We start from the raw sequence: 8,287 nt of genomic DNA on the forward strand, positions 1-8,287 counted from the left end.
TAAGCAGTCTCCATATCTAGTATTGACATTGTTCCTATTACTAAGATAACTCAAACATTCACAAAAAGAGTTAGTAGCATCAATTCTCAAAATTATAAATGCAAAAATAAAATAATGTTACAAAACAATCAACGCAAATTTATGCAATCACAAGTCAATCCAACATTTATCCCCCTTTTGGCATAACAAAGCCAAAAAGAAGTGAGAATCATCAAGCATCAAGCAAGCCTTTATCAAGCATGATTAATAAAAAGATAAAAACACTTAATTTAAGTCCAAAATAATTGCAAATTATTAATCAAAAGATAAGACCAAAGGCCATTACAAAAGAAGCTAGAAATAATAGAAAAATAGAGCATATAAAATGGATAGGTTGATTCTGCCCAACTTCATTCTAATGAGTATTTAGCTTTCTTTGAGATAAGATATTTCTTGAATTCAATAAAAAAATGAGTTTAGACTAATGCAGAAAATCCACTCTGATGCTTGTTTCTGATGTTGCTTCATTCTGATACATATCTTATTTTGAGTCTTCCATTAATTCCTTGACTTGAAGCTTTAAGAGTTCTTTACAGTTCCCTTTCTTGATACCTATAGTGTGAAGTAATGGTCATTAACTCATGTGCTTCAATTTATCTTCTGAAGATTTCTTGCAATTTGTTTCCATTTTGACCTTTCATTTTGAATACATCAAAATGTTGGACTTGTCTTCATTTCATGATTTGTTACCGAAATACTAGCAAACAAGTCAGTCCAAATATCTTTCTCCATCATCCTTATAATTTGCATGAATAATGGTTTGTTATCATTAAAACCATGGATGTGGATTCAACAATAACAACTCAAATAGATGGTAAAAAAGTTAATCGATTATCATGGTCAATAATGAACATAATTTTTTATCTTGAAAAATTGAAAACACTACCAAGTCTAGGATTCAGGCTCTAGATACCACATGATATGATTCAATTTATGGTTATATTGATATTGGTATTCCTTGAATTAGTTATCTTGGAATCACAAATTATAGATGCAATAAAATAATAAGTTGAGAAGAAGAAGAGGATAAGCAATTATATAAATGATGCAAAATGTAACGCCTCTGATTATTGACGTCTTGGTGGCTCACACTCTATGACATTTCATGGGGTGATACTTCACACAACTTCCTCGTTGATCAGAATCCTTCACCAGTCGAAATCCTTCGTATGTAATTCTTTTCTGAGACATCGATAACCATCTCTGATACCACTTGTAATGTCCGATTGCTTTCAGAATTGTTGAATGCTCCCATAAACTAACATGAGAATTCTGATCACGTTTTGTTCTCACTCACACGCTTTCTAGGAAAACATACTAGATTGTCACCCATCCCATAATTTTTCTAAGGCAAGCACAATTAACTGTGGAGTTCTTAAGTGACGGGCTAACGAAAAGTTGATGCATGTTGTTGGTATAGGTAATACTAATTTATTTCTTTAAGTCACCCTCAACTGTACAACTCTATACCTACCAGCTTTCATTTGTTTGTCCTCGAACCACACCGTATTGGAAGAGAGGCTTGTTATGATACCTTTTGAATGTCCTTGATTGTCTATGTCTTGGCATCTCACACTCTATGATACTTCACATGGTGACACTTCACACAACTTACTCATTGGTAAGAATCTTTCATCGATTAGAACACTCCTTAGATAGTCTTTTTTGAGACATCGACAAACAACTTTGGTACCACTTGAAATGTCAAGCTGCTTTTAGGATCGTTAACTTTTCCTTAAACAAATATGAGACTTTTCGGCGTGCTTTGTCCTCACTCACACATTTTCTAGGAAATTTCCCAGAAAGTCACCATCTCATAATTATTCTAAGTCAAACACAATAGATTAACTATAGAGTTCATAAGTAATGGACTACCAAAAAGTAGACCTATCTTGTTGGCATAAGTAGTACTAGTTTATTTCTTTAAGTCATCCTCAACTATACAATTTTATACCTACTCAAACTCTGGATCCTTCTCATTCTGGTGTGTATTTGTCGAGTGTGTTACATTTCCAATAGCTTCCACTTGGTTCATCCTCAAACCATATTGTATTAGAAGAGAGACTTATTCTGACACCATTTGTAACGTCCTTGATTGTCGATGTTTCAGTATCTCACACTCTATGACACGTCATGTGGTGACACTTCACACAACTTCCTCGTTGGTCAAAATCCTTCACCGATTAGAACCCTTCGCAGGTAGCCCTTTTTAAGACATCGAGAACCAGCTTTGATGCCACCTGTAATGCCTGACTACTTTGAGGATCATTGATTGTCCTTAGAAATCAACATGAGAATTTTTAGCGTGCTTTGTTCTCACTTGCACACTTCCTAGGAAACTTTTTAGGAGGACACCAATCCCATAATTCTCCAAGTCAAACATTTTTTACTATGAAATTCTTAAGTAATGGGACACAAAATAGTAAATGATCTTGTTGGTACAAATACTTGCATGACCTCTGAATTCTTCTTATTCGGTATGTATTCACTAGGGGTGTTAAACAAAATATTATGAAGAAGGGAGTTAAAATAACACATAAAATAGAAATGGAATATATGGGAAAGGAGAAAAAAGGTGTGACTCTAAAAAAAATGACTAGCCATTACAAGGGTCAATTACAAATTTAGCCTGGTAAAGGATGGTTGTTATCCCTATTTATAATAGTGAGAACACACTTGCACTTGTTAAACCTATTGTGATTGCATAAAGCTCACAATTGGAAATGATAATTAAAACCAAATAAAACCCCAACACCTTGCTTAAAATCAAATGACTCAATCACATCCAAAATTTTGTCTTCAACTTTAAACCTAATTTTCACCATAATATAAGTTGATTCGGGTCTGAGGCATAAAAATAAGACATGTAAATAATTCTCTTATCTTTCCAACGCATCAAACAACATGTCGATGGGATAGCTCAAGTTACACTCCAAACAAAAAAGAAAGGTCATAACTAATGAAAATGAATGCTTCGACAATTTATAATTTGGTTGTTTTTGTTCCATAGTTCTTATTTCTTAATAAAGGTGGTCATCTTAGGTATATATCAATCATATAATTTAAAAATTGTATATATTAGCAAAATGAAAATTGATTAAATATAATTTAATTATAAAATGAGATTTATTTATAATTTTTATCCAGTATTAAATCTTTAAACGAAAAAAAATAATTGTACTTTAAAATAAAAATTAAATTTCAAAATAAAAAAAAATAAATTTAGACAATGTTGTGCATTCAAGGAGGTAAACACACAATAGATTTATACTAATGAGTCATGATCAATCATATAAGTGAATTTGATATCACATTTTTACTCAAAAACCTTAAGCCTCGAGTTTATGTACAATCATATAAGTGAATCTAACACCACACTTTTACTCAACTATACAATCAGGATAGATTTATTTATATAGTGCTCAACTTCCTCATTGCTATCTCAAGTGTGAGTCTCTTCCATATGGTAATCTTCTGTTAAACAAAAGTCTGTTTTCAATCCATGAGTATACAATGATGACCCTTCGAGCTTAAGGGCGCATGTTGCCCCAACTCTCCATATGGATCAATCGTCGCCATCTTACTTGTCCACCAAGTCGAACCATCACTATGATACCAATTGTTATGTAATTAAGGAGGGATAAACACCGGAGAGATTTATACCAATATGTCATAATTAACTATATAAGTGAATCTAACATCACACTTTTATCCAAAAATCTTAAGGCTCATATTTATGAGTTTTTCTTCACTTATATGATGCTTAACTTTCTTATTCCTACCCAATGTGAGACTTCACCTTCGCACTTATTTCAACGGATAATTATATTAATCTTTAATGCTATGCTAAGATGAAAAGAATTAAAAATTATGAATAAAAGGTAGAATAAAATAACTTTGTAAATAAGAAAAAGGTTTTCTAACTTTTTATTATATATTCTAATTTATTTTCACTTAATATTATTTCCTTCAAAACAGAGAATGATGTTTTATTTTCAATAAAATTATAATTAATTTATTTCCGCTTTATCTTATTTGTTTCAAATCCCAGAGTATGTTTCGTTTTCAATATAACTATAATTATCTATTAATTGGAGCAATATAAATGTTTGATTTGAGATAAATACTTTGATATCAAGCAGGAAAGGATAAATAACACATTTATAAATTTTTAAATAATAATCATTGACAAAATTTTATTTGGCTCAATTGCAATTTTATTTTCACCTTCATTTGATTTTCGGTTTTAGTTTCACTGTTTTCTTTTTCGATTTTAATCCCCATATTTTGAAAAATTCACATTTTAAAGTTTTAATCTAGTTCTCAATTTTTCATTCATTTTATTTATTTTATTTCAATGCAATTGAAGCTTAGACCTAACATGTCTATTTAAGATTTTATCAAAAAATAATTTAATTAATTAAAATGAAAATAAAATAAAAAAAAATGTATGAAAAGTTAAAAATTGAACCAAAATTATGATTTTCCATTATTATAGTCAGTACCCATATGTTATTTAACCTTATAAAAATGTTTAAATTATTTTAGTTCTTCTATTTTTTATAATTCATAATTTTGGTCACTCTACTTTAAAATAAAAACATTTAGTCTCTCTATTTTTTAAAATCTGTAATTTTTGTTTTACTATTTTTAAATAGACATTCAACCCCCTAATTTGATTAACAAATAAAAATCAAGTCTCCTAATTTTAAATAGACATTCAACCCCTATCTATGTTTTAAAATTATTTGTTTAATTCACATCGTAATCAACACTTTTACTTTAACAAAATGATCAAAATTGTGAATTTTATAAAAATAGGTTTGATGTCTTTATTTTAAAATAAAAATCGATATTGCAAATTTTTAAAAATATGAGTACTAAATGTATTTAGTTTTGAAAAAATTATCAAAATTGTATTTTTTTTAAAAAGAGACAAATTACATTTAAACCTATAAAAAAAACTCCTTAATTTTTGGACTTTCTATCCACCCTCCACCTCTTAGGCATCAAAAGCAATACCCTAACACCTCCTTAGGAGGCTCAAACTAATGTAAAAAAAATAAAAATGAAATGATATACCAAATATAGTAAGAGCAAACTTTAACGGAGAGTCCATACTCTATTATATATTATCTCTAGTTTTATATATAAAAAATAAAAGATAACATTTTTTATCTTAATTATAAGAAATTAAAAAAAAAATTATTGCTAATTTTTCTTTTTATTCCTAATGATTATTCTCTTTTTCTCATTAAAATTGGTGTATTTATTGAGTTATTAACAAAATAAGACATAGTCTTGGCTGAAAAATTATTTTTAAAAAAAATAATCATATCTTAAATCATTTAAGATCATGAGTAGTGTTAAAATAAAATTATAATTTGTAACAAACTAATTAATTTAACTACTTTTATTATTCTTGAATTATTTAATTATATATAGTACCAACATTAGTATTCAGGCGGGGAAAAAAAATAGAGAGACAAGGAATTGCCGCGAAATTAAATCTGTCATCTATCATTTAGTACAATGAAAAAAGAAACGTTTTAGTCTCTAAAGTTTTCAAAGCGACTAGGTAAATAATATTGTAATAAGGTGCATGAGAAGTTTCCACCATGGAGAAAGCCAATATTCCACGTACTGCAAAAATAGTCCAACCATTAAGATATGCGTGCTATGATATAGTGCTTAGACGGTATAATTCACTCACCTCACAGGTCAATCATATTATATTTCTAGCAGCCTACATCAATAATAGTGCTCAAATACGTGAATGGTGCTTATCTTATTTGTTGGAAGAACCCCTTTGGCAGCAGAGGCTATCCATCTAAAGTATAAGAACCCAAAGGAAATGACAAGCATGTGTGCACGCCATTTACTTGATGTAGCCAAATAAAATCATCAATAATAAAACCAAAAAAATATGTCCTGAAGTAATTATAAAAATTTAATTTTGTTTTTTTTTGCAAAGAAAATAGTTTAAATAAAACAATTATAGTTCCTCCATTTCTTTTGTAAATTTTCAAAAATAGTAAGCAAAGTAAAATAAAAAGCTATTTTTTTATAATTATTTATGAAAAACATATAAACTGAAAATACAAATAAATGTAAAGTTGATGATTGAACCTAAGAACTTTTATTCAGTAGTGACATCTCCATCATAATTTCACATAAGACAAAATGTGGAAATTGAATTTGAGAAGTTTAAAGATGATTGAATCCTACCAGTTACAATCCACTAGACTCAGACTGTCGGCGAGAAAGAGAAATAGACAAGAAAGCGTGACCATAGTCAAAGTTGAACTTTGACGTTATTAGTAGAAATGGAGTCGGTACCAAAAGAAAAAAAAAAGATGCAGTCGGTAGAAAGAGTTTTTGTTACAAAATAATTGTTAATTTTAAGTTTTAGTTTGTTTTACCTTATTCATTTTTATAAAATAAAAAGTATTAACTAATTTTGAAAGTAAGAGTATCTAATAAAAAAATTATCTTTATAAAAAAATTAAAATATAATTTTTATTCTTGTAAAATTTTCAAAATTCAATTTTAGTTTGTAAAAAAAAAAGAATTGTCCATTTTTTATTCTCACAAATAATATTGTCGTTTTTTTATTTGGAGTTAGATTCAGTTAAGTTGAACCTAGTTATATCCGAACTTACATATACATTCTTTTATATTTTAAAATTCAAAATACGATGAGGATTAAAAACCATCAATAATTACTGAAAAAAATTATAAAAAATGCAAGAATCAAATTCAAAAAAACTCAATCAGCCATAATCACGTACCTTACCTTAAACACCATCACCACCACACCTTGAATCAAACAACCACCACCTCCAACCCACCGCACCTCATTGGTTGCATCGATGCATCACCTCCCGACATCTCAAATCTTTTCTCCTTCGCTGTCATAAGAACCAAAAAGGGGGGAAATAAAAACTAAAATATCAAACGCATAACGAAATTTAGATCTTCGCCAAGAACAATTGAAGAAAATCATACCCAAAAAGCACATATTGTTAGAAGAAGTTACAACATATTGAAAGTGATAGAAAAACAAATCGAATTGAAGCGCACTAGAATTAGAAGATGATAAGAGGAAACAAATCGATGAATACGATGTATGTATAATTTGTGTGGGTACAACACGGAGTGTGTCTGCATGATATGTCTTCACTACTGCCATATGTAAATTAAACCAGAAAAATCTGCATTAAATTATGTCTCACTTACTTGAAGAGCACAATCTCTACTATGAGAATCTCTGGCATCTTGTATGATAGATTTGCAACTTTGAGGTGTCTATGCTGTTAAACTATAGAATAAATAATAAATTTATTAGAATTTTCTATTTTAATAATTAATGTGAGCTAATATAATAAGACAGTTATATTAGGTATTTATCGTTAGTGAATTTTATTTTATGTGCTCAAATTAAGTGAGCCAATTAGACAACTAAATCAGATAATGTTGACTTAAATGAGCCGATGTCAATATTGGTCTATTAGGGATAATGATAACCTATTAGGTTAATATGCTATAAGAAGACTATGATCCCCAATATATCGAGTCGTCACACATAGTTTCTCTTCTCCCTCATCCGAAGAATTACGAATGTCTTATTGAGGAATAAAGAGATTTCGGTTGAGGAAGAATCATGAAGAGTCACCGGTTACCTACAGATTCAGATTTCTGATTCTGTTACATTTGTTTGATCAAATCATTATGGATCCAGATATTCCTAAAATTCTTCTTGACAATCTAACGTGATGTGTTTCGGGTGATTATTGGTATTTTATAAGGATTCCCTTAAAATTCTAACAAGTGGTACCAGAGCTATCATTATTGTTAGATTATTGAGATTTAAATTTATTTGATTCTAATTATGCCTAAATTGATTTGGTTATATGAATTCAATTTTTTTTTTGGAACAACACATATTAGTTGTCAATAAATTCATATATTACCACATTGGATATTTGATTTGAATGCAAGTGTATTTGATGATTCTAATTATACCTAAATTGATTTGGTTATATGAATCCAATTTTTTTTTTTTTTGAACAACACATATTAGTTGTCAATAAATTCATATATTACCACATTGGATATTTGATTTGAATTCGAGTGTATTTTGTTTTTTTGGCATCATTATTTAGTTTTGTGAACGACTTCTCTTCTCTTCATGGCTATTGTTCATACCGCTTTTGATATATATATTTAAAGAACTGTTTTGCGCATG

General features: G+C 29.1%; 1 long non-coding RNA gene across 2 annotated transcripts; it reads right to left on the bottom strand.

Moving 5' to 3' along the window:
• Positions 1–5,532: 5,532 nt before the first annotated feature.
• Positions 5,533–7,343, bottom strand: LOC114405424. 2 transcript variants are annotated; one of them, XR_003665211.1, is made up of 3 exons: positions 7,279–7,343; positions 6,836–6,950; positions 5,533–5,682 (listed from the first exon to the last, which is right to left on the bottom strand). It is a non-coding gene; the product is annotated as an uncharacterized LOC114405424 (long non-coding RNA). The 2 variants fall into 2 exon arrangements; XR_003665212.1 differs by having other exon boundaries at positions 6,831–6,950.
• Positions 7,344–8,287: the final 944 nt, after the last annotated feature.

The sequence above is a fragment of the Glycine soja genome, chromosome 3 (assembly GCF_004193775.1).
Source record: "Glycine soja cultivar W05 chromosome 3, ASM419377v2, whole genome shotgun sequence".
In the NCBI taxonomy this organism is placed as follows: Eukaryota; Viridiplantae; Streptophyta; class Magnoliopsida; order Fabales; family Fabaceae; genus Glycine; species Glycine soja.